The 22,052-nt window shown below is 46.5% G+C and overlaps 1 long non-coding RNA gene across 1 annotated transcript in view; it reads right to left on the bottom strand.

Moving 5' to 3' along the window:
• Positions 1 to 4,302: 4,302 nt before the first annotated feature.
• The window catches only part of LOC308616545, a 20,233-nt gene continuing 2,483 nt past the window's right edge, over positions 4,303 to 22,052 (bottom strand). Inside the window, exon 3 of the long non-coding RNA XR_014015724.1 lies at positions 4,303 to 4,924. This is a non-coding gene — a long non-coding RNA (uncharacterized lncRNA). The remainder of the gene's footprint in view (positions 4,925 to 22,052) is intronic.

Raw genomic sequence — 22,052 nt, 5'->3', positions numbered from 1 at the left:
TACTTTAAAGAAACCTTAGCAAAAAACTCTGCCAAGAGACTCATGTACCCTGGACCAACTTGCTTCCTATTGCACTCCTCAGGGTCTGTGTAGCCCCCAGGAGTAGTCTGAGTCTTAGCCCATTTGAAATGACCTATAGGAGGCCTTTTCTTACTACTGACATTCTGCTAGATAAGGAAGTGAACCAGACCCTGAGATATATATATTTTTTTAATATATTTATTTGTTTTATTTATTTATTTTTGGCTGCATTGGGTCTTCGTTGCTGCACATGGGCTTTCTCTAGTTGTGGCAAGCGGGGGCTACTCTTCGTTGTGGTGCGCAGGCTTCTCATTGCGGTGGCTCCTCTTGTTGCAGAGCACGGGCTCTAGGTGCATGGGCTTCAGTAGTTGTGGCACGTGGGCTCAGCAGTTAAGGCTCATGGGCTCTAGAGCGCAGGCTCAGTAGTTGTGGCACACAGGCTTAGCTGCTCTGCGGCATGTGGGATCTTCTCGGACCAGGGCTCAAACCCGTGTCCCCTGCGCTGGCAGGTGGATTCTTAACCACTGTGCCACCAGGGAAGTCCCGAGATATATTATTAATCTAGGACAAGGTCAGAAAGCAGTCGAGGACTATGCCAACAGGCACTGCCAGCTCCCACTAAAAATACAGTGGAAGGGGCAGTTCCTTCACAAGTAAACCCCGGGGACCAAGTTCTTAAAACCTGGAAAGAAGCGTCCCCGAAGACCAACTATGGCTAAAATGGAAGGGCCCCTATAAAGTAATTTTAGCCACCCCCACTGCTGTCAGACTGCAAGGGATAGCTAGTTGGGTACATTTGTCCAGACTAAAGCTTTTTCCTCCAAAAACCCCAAAGGTCACAACAGAAGAACATTACACCTGTGAGCCAGTGGAAAATCTGAGATACCTATTCAGAAGACAGGCACCATCGACAGATAAGTAAAATGATGTGGCGGTTTGGACTCCTATGTGCCATCCTTGCTATTGTAACTCTGGCTTGCCTTCTACCACTTTGCTCAGCCACCCCCACCAGGGAAGCAGCTCCTTTGTCTGCGCTGGGTTTACGGGAAACAGTCCACTACAGAAATGCTCCTCCTATTGACTCTGTCTACCTTACTAGTCCCTGTAACTAGGGGATAATGGCAAGAAAACTCACTTATCAACATTTCTAGAATCATATCCTAAGGAGAGTGTTTCAAAGAATGCTGGATGTGCCATCAACACCCCCAGCTGGCTACTGGCCCTCCTCTTGCATTTCCCCTGAACCTGCTGGTTCCAATGGGAATTAACAATCTAAATCAGGGACAATTACCACCCCCACGACCTCTGCTGGTCACAATTGCACCTTCCAGGGGGCTATTCCAATGCTTTAACCTGACTCTTCCATACAACTGGACGTGAGGTGTGGGGCATGCTATGTTAAATTGCACAAATGGCATTTGTTTCACAAGTCCCATGAACCCCCCCAAGATATAATTACACCAGGTATCCTGCCTCTTCTATAGAGATAAACTGTATCTACAACCTTACTCACTGGTGCCCTGTTTCAAATTATGGCCCCATACCCCTAAACAACACAGAAGGGGAGTGTGAGTGGTGGAAAGGAAATGTCGTATCCACCTGGTCAATCCAGTTCAACCCACCTGTGGGACTCTTTGCTGTCGAGTGCAACCCTCTGATGGTACCAGCAGGATCACGCACAACCATCTTGTTAAAAATATCAGAGAGCTTTATATGCTTAATTATCAACATACTGGTCTGCTGTCCCCTAATTATTCAAGTACTAACCACAGTTATGTCCTTCAAGGACTGTCCGCTCTTAACAACTGTGAGACAGACATCCAGGTCTGCATCCCTGAAGGGTTTGTTTTCCTCTGCAGACACCCAAACCAATATGTGTTATGGAATTATGGCCAGGCCCTGTCCTTTTTCCAACCAAGCTATGGCCTATAAATGCATTGATAGTGTCCACTTCATAGGAGAGTGCACTCTAGGGACTACAGGAATACGAGGGATTTCTTAAATCTATTAACGGGACCACTCCAGCTCACCACTGAACCCAGAGAGCACCAGGAATGGTCTTAGCCGGGGCAGGGCTGCCCATAGGACGGGCAGCTCCATGGGGAGGCTTTACCTATCATGAAACAACACCAAGTAATCTCACCAGACAGCTTGGTTATATGATGGAACAGACAGGTCAAGCCTTAACAGGACATAAAACCTCTCTTCTTTCTTTGGCTAATGTAGTTCTTGACAGTCGTCTAACTCTTGACTATCTTCTGGCAGAACAAGGTGGAGTTTGTACAATAACTAATACTTCTGCTGCGCCTGGATCAATGCAACAGGACAGGTAGAAGTTAATATTAAGGAAATATACACCCAAGCAAAATGGCTTCACAGTTTTGGCAGGGGCGATATTGCCTCTACTGTCTGGTCAACAGTTAAGGAAGCCCTCCCCAAGTTAATCTGGTTCCTTCCCTTCCTAGGCCCTTTAGTGGCTATTGTTGTTCTCTTTTTTGGCCCTTGTTTGTTTAACCTTCTGGTTAAGTTTGTGTCTTCTAGGCTCCAACAATTTCAAGTAACGCTCATGATGGCTCAAGGAATTCAACCCATTCCAGCAGAGGGCAGCCCAAATCCTACAGGTCCTTGGAACGGTCAGCGAGGGACTTCTACACCTCTAGGTTAGGGTAGGGTCTGTGGCCCCTGTCCAGCAGGAAGAAGTTTCAGAAGAAGAGACCTTTGGCTCCTTTAACATAGGAGGTGGATGGGCCCCAGGCTGAGCAGTTGGAGCTTGTCAGGCTGAGCAATTAGAGCTCCCCCTGATACATCAAGAAAAAGTTAACAGCAGGAGCAGAGAGGAACTAAGCTCTGCTGGAGTGAAAAAATAAGATGACCACATCTTTCATTCTTGAGGCCTAGAATGCTCCCCAACCGCACATGCGCAGAAAAGTTTCCTCAGGGGTCAAAAAGAGAGGGGACACTAGCCCATAATATGTCTCATCAACCTCCCACAGACCCTCCCACTGGAATCCATCTTGGCTAAAAGACGCGTGTGCACATAGGGGAGAGCCTTGAGTCAGTTCAGATATGGGCAACGAGCAAGGTGATTGGCCAAAGGGAACAAAGAAAACTGCCCCTACGTAAATGATCAAGCCACCCCTTTAGTGCACTCCTCATTAGCAAGGACACCCACACTCTTCTCTTGAGTGTGGAGCTCCACTTTGCTTCTGTCCTAAATAAACTACTTCTTTGTGTGCTCTTCCACACACACTGTGCTTCTGATAAACTCCGTGCCTATTTTACAACTTCAGGCACTTTGTAAACTACTTTTTTCAAAGAAGACAAGAGCCAGGGCTCTGCTTCTAGCCACTAGTCCCTGGTGGTCTAGCAGTTAGGATTCCTGGTCTTCACCCAGGTGGCCCAGGTCTGAGTCTCCGGTAGGGAACTAAGATCTCACTTCAAGCCGCCACACACTGCTCTCGCCCCGAGATCACTTTACCCCTTATGAATAAGGGGTGTAGAATCCCTCAGGGGGGGATGAGACAGGCTGGGACCTAAACCTTGGGACCCGGGACCCTTTGCTGCAGTGTTTGCACCTGGACAAACCCCCTCAAGCAACAAAATACAAAGGAAGTATAAGGCACTATAAATACCTGAGTGTGTATGGACAGTTGGGGCAAATTACGAATAACTAATAACAAGAACCCAACTGCCACTTCTGAGGGACCAGGAGCAAAAGCAGGGTGCTGCACGTGCACCCTGCACACAGCACCACCAAGCGGGTGGGCAGACCACCTAAGACACCCCAGACTTCCCTGGTGGTGCAGTGGTTGGGAATCCGCCTGCCAATGCAGGGGACACGGGTTCGAGCCCTGGTCCGGGAGGATCCCACATGCCGCGGAGCAGCTGGGCCTGTGCGCCACGGCTGCTGAGCCTGCGCTCTGGAGCCCGTGAGCCACAGCTGCTGAGGCCCGTGCACCTAGAGCCCGTGCTGCACAACGGGAGAGGCCACTGCAGTGAGAAGACAGGGCGCTGCAACCAAGAGTGGCCCCCGCTCGCCACAACTGGAGGGAGCCCGCACGCAGCAGTGAAGACCCAACACAGCCAAAAATAAATAAATAAATAAATAATTTTTTTAAAAGAAGACACCCCCACCCTCACCCCATGTAAGGAACCAGCTCACCCCTACCTCAGAGAGCGAGCAAGGGAACGTGTTACTTGTTTTTGTTCCCTCCTGCTGCAACACTGAGTCCCGATAAAGCCTTGCCTGAATTTCTTGCCTGGCCTCTTACCAATTTCTGTTGATTAAGGGGTCCAAGAAACCTGGTTGGTAACAAGGTGTCTAAGGAAAGACCAGTGGAGGCATGAGGTGAACCTTTAGGGCTGCCAAACTCTCACTGTGCCAGAGACACCCGTCAGCATCTGGAGAAGGACCCCTGCTTAGAACCATGTTTTGAAACGCATAAAGTATGTTGCATTACAAAAAGACTACTAACGTTGAAACACAAATATCAAAATATAAAAGCATACAAATTTGTGATACAGAAATACCTGTGACTCTTTACTAACTCATTAAATTATAGAACAGACATTATAAGCAATGCCTGTGGATTAATAAATACCAGAAACATGAGGCAGTCGTGAGTATATAACTGCTATTTTGAAGTGTCTGCAACACCTGTAGTTAGTATGAAAATACCTGTGATTTCTGTTTGACAGTCGCAAACCCTGCTAATTCTGATGGACTTTGCTGCCTCCATTCATAATTGAAGGAAATTCCAAGTTTCAGTTAGAGGTTAGTGAAAATGAAGGATTTTTTTTCTCAGCTCTTGGATGGCACCAATTCTGGATCCTTGGACCACGGGTTAAGCTCCGTGAAGATGGATGGAAGGACTGGCCACCTCCAAGTGCTATCCCAGCAACTCTACAGGAAGGCAAAATGAGCTGAGAGATGGCATGTAAGCCCAACACAAAAGGGCGTTTTCACTCTGTGGGAAGCACGAACAGAGGAGGAAGGGCCCACAGCCTGAGGTCCGGCGAGAAAGCAGAACTCTTCTGGGCCCACTGGGCTCCATCCTCCTTCCTAGATGGGGGCCAGAGCTGGTGTCTCTAGGCACAAGCAGCTGAACCATTAGCAGGGTAAGAGGCAGAACGCACCTGCTTGGAAGTGCCCAGAGGGAGTCTGGGTTGCAGGCAGGCCCCAAGGAATTCATAACTGCAGGGGCACGAAGAGCAGTGGAAAACTGGCCCAGAGCCAGGCAACCCCAGTTTCAAAGGGAAAAGTTGGGAGTCCAGAGGCTACAGTGAGGGACAAGCTAAAGGCCTGCCAGTTCTGGGTCAGCAGGGCCTAGGCGCACCCCGCCCCTCCCAGCAGTGGACAGAATGAATGCATGCATGCATGCCGGAATTAATGAACCAAGGGACAGCAGGCCTTCCCTCACTGTGATGTCACTTCCGCAGGCCCAGGGTGACGTCACCCCCTTAGGCTTCTCTCTCTCCATGACTGCCTCACCTTTAGCCCCTTCTGGCGGCAGCATCGGCTTTCGTTTGGGATGCCCCTTCCCTCCCTCAGCACACAACCCTGGCAGGTCAGTCAGGCACGGTGCTGACCCATTCTCAGCCAAGTGGTGGGTGTGTGTCCCTGAGTGGGTGTGTGGCACAGAGGACCCTCTCCTGGAATTCCGAAGGGGCCACTGGGGAGAAGGTACAGAAAGGCAGCCTGGCAGTTGGCGGGGTGGTGGGATCTGGAAGACTACCCTCAGTCTCCACTGCCTGCACCCCTATAGCTGCCCAACTCCAGCCATCAGTTTTGGCGCGTGGCCCCCACCAGCTTACGTACCCTTGCCCCATCTCCCACTCTTCATCACTCCGGACCTCACACTTCCCACCAAAGTCAATCACCACCCTTCTCCCTCACCCTGGCCCTGGACAGTCCCATTTGTGACAGAGGCCCTATATTCACCAGATGTCAGGGCAGAATGCTGTCCCCTTCCCAGGCCTCCCCTTTCCTGCTCCCCCTCAAAGCCAGAGTGTAGAGGGTGAGGGGACGCAGATGAACTTCCCAAATTTACAGCACTGACAGACCATCTCCTTAACTTTTACTGTTTAATAATTTTTCTTAAATCAATTTACTTTTAAACTTAAATATGCATTTAGAAAAAAATGTAAACCCTTTGTATCATAGTCCAAATGAAAAACCATTATCCCTGCCACAAATAAAAGATGTCTGTGAAAACATAAGAACACAGAACAATACAGTTTACTCCAGAAAGCTCAGACAGCCCAGTCTGTCAACAAAGTCCATTAGCACGTAGAGAGCAGTACCCCTGTGTCAGCGTTGGCATCTGGTCTGCGGGAACACTGAGGCCACTCATTCCATCAGGCCCCAGAGTCAAGGCCTCTCAGCCACTGGCCCTGCTTCACATGCTCCTGGCATAAATACCTCTGCAGAAGTGGACGCCCAGAACCTACCACACTCCCAGGCTTCCATCCTGCCGGCCTGGGCTGGACGAGGAAGATAAATCCCCAGCACCTCCCAGTCTGAACCCACCCAAGAGGCCTCTCCCGCTAGCCCCACCAACCCCCAACCGAGGCCTTACAGCCAATGCTGGGAACCAGGACTCTTAGGAATAGTACCCAGGCAGGGAAATGGCAAGGGCACTCCCCCAGTGCTTGCCCAGAGCCCGAGTTAGACGAATCCCTTGCTTGCTTGCACCCCTCCTGGTTCCACAGAGCACTGGGAAAAGCCTGCAATTAGTACAGGTATGAAGGTGTAAGCGTCCTGTGGTCAGGGAGGGGAGGTGCTTGGCCCAGCCCCCATCTCCTGGCAGCTCCTCTGCCTCCAGCCCTCCCTCTCCTGGCACCCGGGAGGCCAGCCCCACTCTGGGCTGGTGACTGAGCCAACACCCACATACACTGGCCCTTTTACTCCTGAGAACAGCCCACTTGCTCCATTTCGCAGAGCAGGAATGGCTCCTGGTCCTCAGCATGCCTTTATCCAGTAGAGTAGAGAAAGTAACCCCCAAAGGGAGGGGGAGTGAAGTGCCCATGGGCATCGGTGCAGGCAGCCACCACTCTGCCTTCTCCCAGCTGGAGGCAACGCCAGCTCCAGCCACATCTCTCTCCGTCCTGAGGAAGGAGATAGATGGACCCCAGGCTGAGCAGCTGGACTCTGTTCCCTGTGGACAGATGCCGGGAGAAAAGATAAGGAGACTACACATTTCTCATTCTTGAGGTCAAGGAGACCTCCCCGACTACACATGTGCAGAACGGTTCCTCAGGGGTCAGAGAAGGGAGGGGGCACCAGACCATAATATGTCCTGTCAGCTTCTCAGAGACCCTTGCACTGGAATCCATCTTAGCTAAAAGATGTGTGCACACACAGGGGAGGGGCCTGAGCCAGACCAAATATGGACTCAGAGCCAGACAAAGCAAGATGATTGGCCAGAGGAAACCCGGAAGAATTGCCCCATGTAAGTGACTTAAACTACCCCAAGAGCGTACGACTCTTTCTCTGAGCCCACCCGTGTGTCTATCCGCAGGTAATTTTTGTCCTAATAAATACTCTACTTGTTTTGCTACTTTCCATCTCTTTGTGGATTTCTTCTCCAGAGCAGATAAAGAGCCAGGGCCCTACCCCTAGCTACTGATCCCTGGTGGTCTAGTGGCTAGGATTCAGCGCTTTCACCATCGCAGCCCAGGTTCAAGCCATGGTTGGGGAACTGATATCCTACTTCAAGCCACCGCAGGCCACGGCCACCCCACAGCCACCTGAGATCACTCGCACTGTTACCGATCAGGGCTTTTGGGTTTCCTTAATCAACAGAAATTGATAAGACGCCAGAGAAGAAATTCAGGCAAGGCTCTATTGGGGCCCCTGCTGGAGCTGGGAAGAGTGAAAACAAGTAACAGGTTCCCTTGCTTTGCTCCCCAAGGGCAAGCTAGCTCCTTATATGGTGTGATGGTAGGGGTATGTCCAGGGGTCGGGCAGAAGGGGTGGGTTAGGTGGTGTGCCCACCCCCTTGGTGGTGGTGTGTGCAGGGGGCATGCACAGTACCCTGCTTTTGCTCCTCACACCCTGTTTTTGCCCCAGCTTTTCAGAAGTGGCAGCTGGGTTTTTGGCCTTTTTGTATCTTGTCCATAATTTGCCCCAATTGCACATACATGCAGTTATTTTTAGTCCCTTATAGTTTCATTGTATTTTGTTGCTGGAGGAGACGTTTGTCCAGGTGCAAGCACTGCAGCAAAGGGTCCCAGGTCCCAGGTCCCAGCCTGCCTCATTCACCCTTGAGAGACTCTACGCCCTTATTCTTAAGTGGTAAGGGGCTAAAGGTCTCTTCTTCTGAAACTTCTTCCTGCTGGACAGGAGCCACAGATCCTACCCTACCGTAGAGGTATAGAAGTCCCTCGCTGACTGTACCAAGGACCTATAGGGACCTGGGCCACTCTCCGCTAAAATGGTTTAAATTCCTTGAGACATCATGAGCCTTACATGAAGTTATTGGAGCCTAGAAGATACAAACTTAACCAAAAGGTTAATTAAACAAGGGCTAAAAAGGAGAAGAACAACAATAACCTAGAAAGGGAAGAAACCAGGTTAACATTGGGAGGGCTTCCTTAACTGTTGACTAGACAGGGGAAGTGATATTGTCTTTGCCAAAATTATGAAGCCATTCTGCTTGGGTGTATATTTTTGTTAATCTCAGGGTTAAAGTTTGACATGCTTCTCGATTTTTAGAATGGAAGGTCTGGACCTGTTGGTCCCAGGTCTCCTTTTTGGACCAAAAAGTCTTAGTCACAGATTTACAACAGTAGGGAAGACAACAAAACACTAGATGAAATATAGCATAAATTAGTAATGACTTAAAAGAGAAGGGTTATGAGAAAATGAAAACCTCCCACCAGAAAGTTTTTATACCTTGTGGGATCCAAGAGAACAAACTAGAGAACCAGTTTTCAATTTCCCTGCCCATATTGAACAGTGAGGATTGTTGGTTAATTGTACTACTTTGGGGTTTTGAACTGCTTCTATGATATGTAAAATCTCAGCCCCATAGTCTACAGGGGATTTTTTTGCATTTGAAAGTCCTCTTTTTTTTTTTTTTTTTTTTTTCAGATAGCTGCATGGGCATGTAAAACAAGGAAGCCTGTGTATATATTTACAACTTTTCCTTCCCCTAAAGTTACGGTTCAGGTTAGGGTTATCACTTCAGCTCTCCGGGCCAAAGTGTTGGGTAACTTCTATAACACTAGGGGTGCTCACAATAGCATACTCTGCTCTCCTGGCTCCATCTTGAATGTAACTACTGCCATCAGTAAACCATTCTTCCTCAGGGTTTTCTATGGCCTGCTCTGTTAGATCAGGCCTACAGGCATAAACCTGGTTGAGGGTTTCGAGGCAGGAATATGTTAGTTTGGGGCTTTCATCAGGCATCAGTGTAGCCGAGTTGAGGGTGTGGCAAGTTTTGAGGTTACCTCTAAGGAGTCAAGGAGTGAAGACTGGTATTTAGTAAGGCAGCCTCCAGTTAGCCAATGGTAGCCTTTAATCTCCAGAATCCCTTGTACTTGATGAGGGCTCTGGACTTCCAGGGGCTGTCCAAAGGTGAGCTTGTTAGTTTCTTCCATTAATAAAGCAGTAGCAGCTACTGCCTGGAGGCAACCAGGCCAACCTCAGGCCATGGGACCTAGTTGTTTGGAAAAATAGCCTATAGGCTGAGGAACTTCTCCTAGCTTCTGTATAAGGACCCCCAGAGCTATCCCTTGCTTTTCAGCCACCTACAAAATGGATGGCTTTTTTACATTGGGGAGGTGTGCTCATCCCTTCTTATAAGAACACCATAATCACAACTAACTGCTGAACAACCACTGACAAAAAAACGCTGGAACCAACCAAAAGGATACCCTACATCCAAGACAAAGAAGAAGCCACAACAAGATGGTAGGAGGGGCACAATCATGATAAAATCAAATCCCATACTTTCCAGGAGAGTGACCCACATCTGGAAAACAATTATACCACAGAAGTTCTCCCACTGGAGTGAAAGTTCTGAGCCCCACGTCAGGCTTCCCAGCATGGAGGTCCAGCAATGGGAAGAGGAGTCCCCAGAGAATCTGGTTTTGAAGGGCAGTGGGATTTGATTGCAGGACTTCCAAAGGACTGGGAGAAACAGAAACTCCACTCTTGGAGGGCACACACAAAGTCTCAGGTGCATCAGGACCCAGGGGAAAAAGCAGTGACTGCATAAAAGACTGGGCCAGACCTACCTGCTAGTATTGGAGGATCTCCTGAAGAGGCAGGGGGTGACTGTGGCTCACTGCAGGGACAAAGACACTGGCAGCAGCAGTTCTGGGAAGTACTCATTGGCGTGAGTCCTCCTGGAGGCCACCATCAGCCTGACCAAACAGCCTGTAGGCTCCAGTGCTAGGTTGTGTCAGGCCAAACAACCAACACAGCCCCACCCATCAGCAGAGAAGCAGATTAAAGTTTTACTGAGTAAAACCCTGCCCACCAGAGGGACAAGACCCAGCTCCACCCACCACCAGTCCCTCCCATCAGGAAGCTTGCACAAGCCTCTTAGATGGCCTCATCCACAGAGGGCAGACAGCAGAGCAAGAAGAACTACAATCCTGCAGCCTGTGGAACGGAAACTATAATCACAGGAAGTTAGACAAAATGAAATGGCAGAGGAATATGTCCTAGATGAAGGAACAAGATAAAACCCCAGAAAAACAACTAAGTGAAGTGGAGACAGGTAACCTTCCAGAGAAAGAATTCAGAATAATTATAGTGAAGATGATCCAGGATCTCGGAAAAAGATTGGAGGCAAGGATCAAGAAGATGCAAGAAATGTTTAACAAAGACCTAGAAGAAGTAAAGAAGAAACAGATGAACAATGTAATAAGTGAAATGAAAAATACACTAGAAGGAATCAATAGCAGAATAACTGAGGCAGAAGAATGAATAAGTGACCTAAAAAACAGAATGGTAGAAATCACTGCCGCAGAACAGAATAAAGAAAAAAGAATGAAAAGAAATGAAGACAGTCTAAGAGACTAGAAGGAATCAATAGCAGAATAACTGAGGCAAAAAACGGATAAGTGACCTGGAAAACAGAATGGTGGAAATCACTGTCGCAGAACAGAAGAAGGAAAAAAGAATGAAAAGAAATGAAGACAGCCTAAGAGACCTCTGGGACAACATTAAACACACCAACATTCACATTATAGGGGTCCCAGAAGGAGAAGATAGAGAGAAAGGACCTGAGAAAATACTTGAAGAGATAACAGCTGAAAACTTCCCTAACATGGGAAAGGAAACAGTCACCCAAGTCCAGGAAGCGCAGAGAGCCCCAGGCAGGATAAACCCAAGAAGGAACATGCCAAGACACATAGTAATCAAACTGACAAAAATTAAAGACAAAGAAAAAAATATTAAAAACAACAAGGGATAAACGACAAACAACATACAAGGGAACTTCCATAAGGTTATCAGCTGATTTTTCAGCAGAAACTCTGCAGCCCAGAGGGAGTGGCATGATATATTTAAAGTAATAAAAGGGAAGAACCTACAACTAAGAATACTCTACCCAGCAAGGCTCTCATTCAAATTTGATGGAGAAATCAAAAGCTTTACAGACAAGCAAGAGATAAGAGAATTCAGCATTACCAGACCAGCTTTGTAACAAATGCTAAAGGAACTTCTCTAGGTGGGAAAGAGACCAGAAACTTAAAACAACCTTGTACATATATAGACTGCTATATCAAAACCTCATGGGAACAGCAAACCCAAAAACTACAATAGATACACACACACAAAAGGAAAAGCAAGGTGGTCCAGTGGTTAAGACTCTGTGCTCCCAATGCAGGGGTCACAGGTTCGATCCCTGGTTGGGGAACTAAGGTCCTGCACAGCGTGGCCAAAAAACAAAACAGAATAAAACAAAAAACCCAAACAAACAAACAAAACCCATAAGATACAGCAAAAGCAGTTCTAAGAGGGAAGTTTATAGCAATACAATCCTACCTCAAGAAACAAGAAAACTATCAAATAAACAACCTAACCGTACATCTGAAGCAACTAGAGAAAGAAGAACAAACATAACCTAAAGTTAGCAGAAGGAAAGAAATCATAAAGATCAGAGAAGAAATAAATGAAATAGAGATGAAGAAAACAACAGCAAAGATCAATGAAACTAAAAGCTGGTTCTTTGAAAAGATAAACAAAATTGATAAACCTTTAGCCAGACTCATCAAGAAAACAAGGGAGAGGACTCAAATCAATAAAATTAGAAATGAAAAAGGAGAAGTTAAAACTGACTCCACAGAAATACAAAGGATGGGGACTTCCCTGGTGGTCCACTGGCTAAGACTCCGTGCTCCCAGTGCAGGGGGCCTGGGTTCAATCCCTGGTCAGGGAACTAGATCCCACATGCTGCAACTAACAGTTCACATGCCAGGGCTTCCCTGGTGGTGTAGTGGTTAAGAATCCCCCTGCCAATGCAGGAGACATGGGTTTGATCCCTGGTCCGGGAAGATCCCACATGCCATGGAGCAACTAAGCTCGTGCAGTACAATTACTGAGCCTGCACTCTAGAGCCCGCAAGCCCCAACTACTGAGCCCAAATGCCACAACTACTGAAGTCCACGTGCCTAGAGCCCATGCTCCACAACAAGAGAAGCCACCTCAGTGAGAAGCCCGCACACCACAAAGAACAGTAGCCCCCACTCTCCGCAACTAGAGAAAGCCCGTGCACAGCAACGAAGACCCAACGCAGCCAAGAATTAATTAATTTTTAAAAAAAGAGTTCACATGCCACAACTAAAGATCCCTCATGCCACAACTAAAGATCCCACGTGCCACAACAAAGATCCCGCATGTGGCAATGAAGATCCCACGTGCTGCAACTAAGACCTGGCGCAGCCAAATAAATAAATAAATAAATATTTAAAAAAATAAATGCCATGTGGCTTTCTTTAGGAAAAAAGGAAATACAAAGGATCATAGGAGACTACTACAAGCAACTGTCTGCCAATAAAATGGACAACCTGGAAGAAATGGACAAATTCTTAGAAAGGTACAATCTCCCAAGACTGAACCAGGAAGAAATAGAAAATATGAACAGACCAATCACAAGCTCTGAAATTGAAACTGTGATTAAAGAACTCCCAACAAACAGAAGTTCAGGACCTGATGGCTTCACAGGCGAATTCTATCAAACATTTAGAGAAGACCTAACACCTATCCTTCTGAAACAGTTCCAGAAAATTGCAGAGGAAGGAAAACTCCCAAACTCATTCTATGAGGCCGCCATCACCCTGATACCAAAACCAGACAAAGATACCGCAAAAACGAAAATTACAGGCCAATATCATTGATGAACACAGATGCAAAAATCCTCAACAAAGGGACTTCCCTGGTGGTCCAGTGGTTAAGAGCCCGCCTTCCAATGCAGGGGACACAGGTTCGATCCCTGGTCAGGGAAATAAGATCCCACATGCCACCAGGCAACTAAGCCTGCACACCGCAACTACTGAGCCTGTGCGCCACAACTAGAGAGCCCGCGCTGCAACTACTGGGCCCGCATGCCACAATGAAGAGCCCGTGCAGCACAACAAAAGATTCCACATGCCACAACTAAGACCCAACATGCCCAAAAATAAATAAATAGATAGATAGATAGATAAATAGATAAATAAATAAATATTTTTAAAAAATCCTCAACAAAATACTAGCAATCTGAATCCAACAACACGTTAAAAGGATCATACCCTGTGATCAAGTGGGATTTATCCAAGGGATGCAAGAATTTTCCAATATCTGCAAATCAATCTGTGTGATACATGACATTAACAAGTTGAAGAATAAAAAAACCATATGATCATCTCAATAGATGCAGAAAAAGCTTTTGACAAAATTCACTTATTTATGACAAAAGCTCTACAGAAAGTGGGCAAAGAGGGAACATACCTCAACATAATAAAGGCCACATACAACAAACCTGCAGCTAACATACTCAACGGTGAAAAGCTGAAATCATTTCCTCTAAGATCAGGAGCAAGACAAGGATGTCCACTTTCACCACTTTTTTTTTTTTTTTTTTAATAAATTTATTTATTTTTATTTTTTGGCTGTGTTGGGTCTTCGTTGCTGCATGCGGGCTTTCTCTAGTTGCGGTGAGTGGAGGCTACTCTTCGTTGTGGCGTGGGCTTCTCATTGCAGTGGCTTCTCTTGTTGCGGAGCACTAGCTCTAGGTACGTGGGCTTCAGTAGTTGTGGCACGCGGGCTCAGTAGTTGTGACTCACAGGCTCTAGAGCGCAGGCTCCGTAGTTGTGGGGCATCGGCTTAGTTGCTCCGTGGCATGTAGGATCTTCCCGGACCAGGGCTCGAACCCATGTCCCCTGCATTGGCAGGCGGATTCTTAACCACTGCGCCACCAGGGAAGCCCTTTCACCACTTTTATTTAACATAGTTCTGGAAGTCCTAGCTATGGCAATCAGAGAAGAAAAAGAAATAAAAGGAATCCAAATTGGAAAAGAAGAAGTTAAACTGTCACTGTTTGCAGATGACATGACACTATACATAGAAAATCCTAAAGACACTACCAGAAAACTACTAGAGTTCATCAATGAATTTGGTAAAGTTGCAGGTTACAAAATTAATACACAGAAATCTGCTGCATTTCTATACACTAGCAACGAAAGAACAGAAAGAGAAATTCAAGAAACAATCCCATTTAACATCACATCAAAAAGAATAAAATACCTAGGAATAAACCTACCTAGGGAGGCAATAGACCTGTACTCCGAAAACTGTAAGATGCTGATGAAAGAAATTGAAGACAACACAAACAGATGGAAAGATATACCATGTTCTTGGATTGGAAGAGTCAATATTGTCAAAATGACTATACTACCCAAGGCAATCCACGGATTTAATGCAATCCCTATCAAATTACCAATGGCATTTTTCACAGAACTAAAACAAAAAAATCTTAAAATCTGTATGGAGACACAAAAGACCCCGAATAGCCAAAGCAATCCTGAGAAAGAAAAATGGAGCTGGAGGAATCAGGCTCCCTGACTTCAGACTACATTACAAAGCTATAGTCATCAAAACAGTATGGTACTGGCACAGAAACAGAAATATAGATCAATGGAACAGGATAGAAAGCCCATAAATAAACCCACACAAGTATGGTCAATTAATCTACGACAAAGAAGGCAAGACTATACAATGGTGGAAAGACAGTCTCTTCAGTAAATAGTGCTGGGAAAACTGGACAGCTACATGTAAAAAAAAAAGAAATTAAAACTTTTTTAAAATTTTATTTTATTTATTTTTGGCTGCTTTGGATCTTCATTGCTGCACGTGGACTTTCTCTAGTTGAGGCGAGTGGGGGCTACTCTTCGTTGTGGTGCGCAGGCTTCTCATTGTGGTGGCTTCTCTTGTTGGAAGCATGGGCTCTAGGCGCGTGGGCTTCAGTAGTTGTGGAAAGTGGGCTCAGTTGTTGCGGTTCGCGGGCTCCAGAGCGCAGGCTCAGTAGTTGTGGTGCACAGGCTTAGTTGCTCCATGGCATGTGGGATCTTCCCGGACCAGGGCTCAAACCCATGTCTCCTGCCTTGGCAGGCGGATTCTTAACCACTGTACCACCAGGGAAGCCCCTGGCAGGCGGATTCTTAACCACTGCGCCACCAGGGAAGTCCCAAAATTAGAACATTCTTAACACCATACAAAAAAATAAGCTCAAAATGGATTAAAGACCTAAATGTGAGACCAGACACTATAAAATTCTTACAGGAAAACAGGCAGAACACTCTCTGACATAAATCGCAGCAGTATCTTTTTCCATCCGTCTCCCAGAGCAATTGAAATAAAACAACAGTAAACAAATGGGACATAATTAAACTCAAAAGTTTTTGCATAGCAAAGGAAACCATAAACTAAACGAAAAGACAACCCACAGAGTGGGAGAAAATATTGGCAAATGATGTGACTGACAAGGGATTAGTCTCCAAAATTTACAAACAGCTCATGCAGCTCAGTAGCATCAAAACAAACAACCCAATCAAAAAATGGGCAGAAGACCTAAATAGACATTTCTCCAGAGAAGACATACAGATGGCCAAGAGGCACATGAAAAGATGTTCAACATGGCTAATTATTAGAGAAATGCAAATCAAAACTACATTGAGAGGCTTCCCTGGTGGTGCAGTGGTTGACAGTCTGCCTGCTGATGCAGGGGACGCGGGTTCGTGCCCCGGTCCAAGAGGATCCCACATGCCACGGAGCAGCTGGGCCCATGAGCCATGGCCGCTGAGCCTGCACGTCCGGAGCCTGTGCTCCGCAATGGGAGAGGCCACAGCAGTGAGGGGCCCACGTACCGCAAAAAAAAAAAAAAAAAAAACCTACATTGAGGTATCACCTCACACTAGTCAGAATCACCATCATCAAAAAATCCACAAACGGGCTTCCCTGGTGGCGCAGTGGTTGAGAGTCTGCCTGCCGATGCAGGGGACACGGGTTCGTGCCCCGGTCTGGGAAGATCCCACATGCTGCGGAGCGGCTGGGCCCATGAGCCGTGGCCGCTGAGCCTGCGCTTCTGGAGCCTGTGCTCCGCAGCGGGAGAGGCCACGACAGTGAGAGGCCCGCATACCGCAAAAAAAAAAAAAAAAAAAAAAAAATCCACAAACAATAAATGCTGGAGAGGGTGTGGAGAGAAGGGAACCCTCCTACACTGTTGGTGGGAATGTAAATTGGTACAGCCACTATGGAGAACTGTATGGAGGTTCCCTAAAAAACTAAAAATAGAGCTGCCATATGATCCTGCAATCCCACTCCTGGGCATATATCTGGAGAAAAACATGGTCTGAAAGGATACATGCTCCCCAATGTTCATTGCAGCACTGTTTACAATAGCCAAGACACAGAAGCAACCTACTGTCCATTGACAGAGGAATGGATAAAGAAGATGTGGTATATATATACAATGGAATATTACTCAGTCATTAAAAAGAATGAAATAATGTCATTTGCAGCAACATGGATGGACCTAGAGACTGTCTACTGGGTGAAGTCAGACAGACAAAGTGAAATATCATATGAGGGCTTCCCTGGTGGCGCAGTGGTTGGGAGTCCGCCTGCCAATGCAGGGGACACGGGTTTGAGCCCTGGCCCGGGAGGATCCCACGTGCCGCAGAGCAACTGGGCCTGTGTGGCACAGCTGCTGAGCCTGCGCTCTAGAGCTCACGGGCCACAGCTGCTGAGCCCGCGTGCCATGGCTACTGAGGCCCGTGCGCCTAGAGCCCGTGCTCCGCAGCAAGAGAAGCCACCGCACCGCAACGAAGAGTAGCCCCCGCTTGCTGCGGCCAGGGAGGGCCCGTGCACAGCAACAAAGACCCAATGCAGCCAAAAATAAAAATAAAATAAATAAAATATATATATCATATGATATTGCTTATATGCAGAATCTTAAAAAAATGATACAAATGAACTTATTTATAAAACAGAAACAGACTCACAGACTTACAGAACAAACTTATGGTTGGGGGGGAGGGTGGCAGGAAGGGATAGTTAGGAAGTCTGGGATTGACATGTACACACTGCTGTATTTAAAATGGATAACCAACAAGGACTTACTGTACAGCACAGGGAACTCTGCTCAATATTATGTAACAACCTAAATGGGAAAGAACTTGAAAAGGATAGATACATGTATATGTATAACTGAATCCCTTTGCTGTACACCTGAGACTAACACAACGTTGTTAATCAACTAGACTCCAATATAACATGAAAAGTTAAATAAATAAATAATGGAGACCCAGAGCAAGAGCTCTGGTGAGGCCCTGTTTGGTATTATTAAAAGACTTTTCTTGTTCCCCAGTCCAAAGTAATGGTTCTGTATCTGGGCCTTCAGTGGCTTCACATAGAGGCTTAGCCATTATCCCGAATCCTGGAATCCAAATTCTGCAAAATCCTGCCATGCCTAAGAGTGTACGAAGATGTTTCTTTGTCTTTGGGCCACTTTGGCTTAATATAGTTTGTCTTCTATCTGGAGATAACTGTCTACTTCCAGGGTTTATAATATATCCCAGATATTTAAATTGTTGCTTTGAGATTCGTGCCTTTTTGTGGGAGACCCTGCAGCCCTGGGCCCCAAGGAAATTAAGGACTTCAATGGTATTCCGGCCTGAGGCCTCCATGGTAGGGCTACGTATTAATATATGATCCACATACTGTAGAACAGCTCCTTTAGTCCTTTAGAACAGCTCCCTTCGTTCTTCTCTTAGGGCCTGGGAGAACAAGTGTGGGCTGTCCCGAAACCCCGAGGCAACACTGTCCAAGTATATTGTTGCATTTGGCCCAAGTGGGGGTTAGTCCACTTGAAGGCAAACAGATACTGTGATGAGGAATGAACTGGGATGAAAAAAAAGACATCCTTGAGGTCAGGCACAGTAAACCATTTTGCATCCCCCAGAACCTGGATTAATATAAGGATTGGCCACAGGGGATGTATAGGGACCACTGCATCATTTATTGCTCTAAGGCCCTGAACCATTCATTATTCCTCAATTAACTTAACAACTGGCAGAATAGGGGCATTGCATGGAGACTAACAGGGCACTAAGAGGCCATGGTTTAAGAATTTATCTATGAGGGGTTGCAAACCCTTTTTTGCTTCCAACTTTATGGGGTAATGTCTCTTGTTAGGATAAGCGACTTCTGGCTTAAGGCTAATTTTTACAGGTTTGGCATTTATAGCCTTCCCAGGGATTCCTTTGTCCCAAACTGCAGGGTTTACTGTGTGTAGAATATGGCTGGGAATAAGCCGTTGTTCTTCCAGCTGATTTGTCTTAGCCAGAGTCAAGAAAAGGGGCTGCTCGGGGTCTCCTAAGTATAACATGGCTCCAAGGGAGCCCAGAAGGTCTCTCCCCAGTAGTGGGGTAGGACACTCGGGCACAACTAAAAAGCCATGTGAGATCAAACACTATTCAGATTGGCAAGTGAGAGGCCCAGTGAAGTAATGGGTATAAGGCTTTCCATCGACACCGATCACTGTACAGCTTTCAGAGAAGAGAGCCCCAGCGTGAGAGATCAGGAGAGAGTAAGTGGCTCCTCTATCAATTAAAAAATGGATTTTCTTACCTGCCACATCAAAGACCACCCAGGGCTCCTTGATGGAGATGGACATCTCACGTGGGGGGAAGCGCCAGAATCCCCGGGCTGCCTCAGTCACGTAGCATGGCCACCTCAGGAGCGGGAGTCCCCCACCCCTTTGGGAAAAGGGAAGGTCCCACTTCCTATGACCTGTTCGTTTGCAGACTGGGCATGGCCAGGGGACTCTTTCTGGTATCTGTGGGCCCAGTGGCCAGTTGACTTGCATTTGAAGCATTCCCCCTTGCTAGTTTTACCTCCTGACGAATGGTTAGACTTCCTTGGCTCCCTTGGGTTGTCCTGAGGTTGCAAGGCATGGCTGACAGCAACGGCCATCAGTGTAGCATGAGCACTAGCCTGCCTGTTTTCACATTGGTTCTCTCTTCCTCCTCAGCTTGATCTCGATTATTAAATACCCCAAAGGCCAGCTCTAGGAGTTGGGGCATAGGGGTTTGCGGGCATAATATCAGTGGCAGACTGGCTGATAAAATGTTGTCCCAGCAGGGATTGACACACAGGAGTGGAGGGATCAATGTTAGTAAATTTTCTAAAAACCTTCACAAGCTATCCCCGAAAGAGGACTGGATTTTCTTTTTCTTTTTGGGTCACTCCTTTAACCTTTTCATAGTTAACGGGCTTTTTGATACACTTTCTCATCCCTTCTAATACACATTGGATGATGTGGTTCCTGGCTTCTGTTCCCTCTGGGGAATTATATTCCCAACAGGGCTCCTGGCTTAGAGGATCCACCCATGATGAGTAACCTGCAACTGAGAAAGCATTCCTAGAAATGAAGTCCAGCATCCCAGAGACACTTACCAGGAGGCGTCTGTCGGAAGGGGGTCAGAGTGTCCTCCAAATTCCCTTCTTACCTAATGGGATTTTGAGCACCCTCTACTCTCCCATTGCCTAACCCGATGTTTCTGGTCAACCCAGTCCCTTGCACAAGGGGTAGGGGGCGGTGGGCAGGACATTTGTATCAGTGCGCTGCCAGGACTCTCCTTGAGGGGATCTGTTATATATAAAGCTTATGCCTTATAATAAGTTTCCTTATGCGAGGGTGCATTCCTCAAGATTGAGCGTCTACAAAGTTTATAGTGAGGGCTTCTCGGCAGCAGCCAGTCCAAAGGGCTGTCTGTAGCAGTGTATGGGCTGCCAAGGCCTGAAGTGAAGGGGGTCCTAGAGGTGCAAAAAAGGAACTCCTGGAGGAATTGAAGTTGGGCGCAGTGGAAAAAGCCACAGGGGTCAGGACCTCAGGGTCTAGAGGTGGGAGTATTCCCATAGGGGATTTTTGGACATAGAGTAAGGTGAGAGACCAGACAGCAGAAGAACCCAAAACCCTCTCCCCTATCTGCTTGGCAGCTATGATAAAATTGGGAAGAGCCTGATGATTCCATCTGACACAGGCAACAGTAAGTCTAGACAGTGTTTCCCGTGTAATTTAACATACCAAATGAACCCAGTTAGTTTAGGATCTGTCTTTGGGATGCTCCCAGGGCCCTTTGAAGCACCCCAAAGTTAGCTGGAGGTCAAAAGAACTTTAATTAGAATTTGATATTTGGGAAGTCTGTCAAAATTTTCAAAAAGTTTTTTTTGGCTATGCTGCACAGCTTGTGGGATCTTACTTCCCCAACCAGGGATTGAACCCGTGCCCCCTCCAGTGGTAGCATGGAGCCCTAACCACTGGACAATCAAGGAATTCCCGCAAAAAGCTTTAAAACACGTGGTCAGATGGGATCATAGGTCGTTGTGAAACAATACTTATTCCCTGAGCTAAGGTGAAAAAAGGATTTCAAAAGTAAATACAGGGACTTCTTTCACCATTGGTGGCGCAGTGGTTGAGAATCCTCCTGCCAATGCAGGGGACATGGGTTCGAGCCCTGGTCTGGGAAGATCCCACATGCTGTGGAGCAACTAAGCCTGTGTGCCACAACTACTGAGCCCAGGCACCTAGAGCCCGTGCTCCGCAACAAGAGAAGCCACCGCAATGAGAAGCCTGCACACAGCAACCAAGAGTAGCCCCCTACTCACCACAACTAGAGATAACCCGTGTGCAGCAATGAAGATCCAACGCAGCCATAAATAAATATATAAATAAATGTATTTTTTTTAAGTAAGTACAGACCACTTAAAAGCAATGAAACTCACACAATCTTTGATCAAAAGTAGCATTCCAGGAAAACCGTTCTCTTATGAGAGAGAGAAACTAAATCCAGTCCTGTATCAGCCTACTCTTAATAAAATCCATTTACCTAGTCAAATTTAATCCAACCTTAGAAAATCTTGACCATACACAAAACTCTTTTCCCAATGTTCCTTTTCCACAAACCTTTTGCAACTTCCTGTAGTCATATTATTTTGTCCCTTATTCTTTTCCCATTCAGAAACAACCAGCTCTACGACAAAATCACCCTTTTAACAAAATATATTTCCACTCCTCATACCTTCTTTTACTGAAAACACACATCCTACTTTCCTTAAGCAACTACGAACTGTCTTTACGTTAGCACTCCCTGGTTGGAATATCCCATAACCTCTAGAAACATGCAACTTCCCAAAGCACTATTTTTTTGCTCAGTGTGGTATGTGGTACAAGACATGTGTTTAATAAAGCCAAACATCTTTCGTTTCCCCCTCATAAGAAGACAAAAGTTGTAAAGTCGTAAGTTTAGATCTGTTTAGCAATTAATGTGCCAATATTTCACCTTATTTGAAATGGCCTGGATACTCAATGAATTCCTATCATTTAACTTAATATTGCTTCAAGTTACCAAAGTGTGGAGAGACTATTTTAGATGGATATTTCCAAAACATAATTATTCCTATAGAGTTTACCAAAAAGCTGTTACCTCAGTAACATTTACTAAAAAATGTAATCATATCAGGTTATTTTCCCTGT

This window comes from Mesoplodon bidens, assembly GCF_964165515.1.
Source record: "Mesoplodon bidens genome assembly, chromosome: 4".
NCBI classification, from domain to species: domain Eukaryota; kingdom Metazoa; phylum Chordata; class Mammalia; order Artiodactyla; family Ziphiidae; genus Mesoplodon; species Mesoplodon bidens.
The sequence above is the reverse complement of the archived record's forward strand: the minus strand, read 5'-3'. Positions and strand labels throughout refer to the sequence as shown.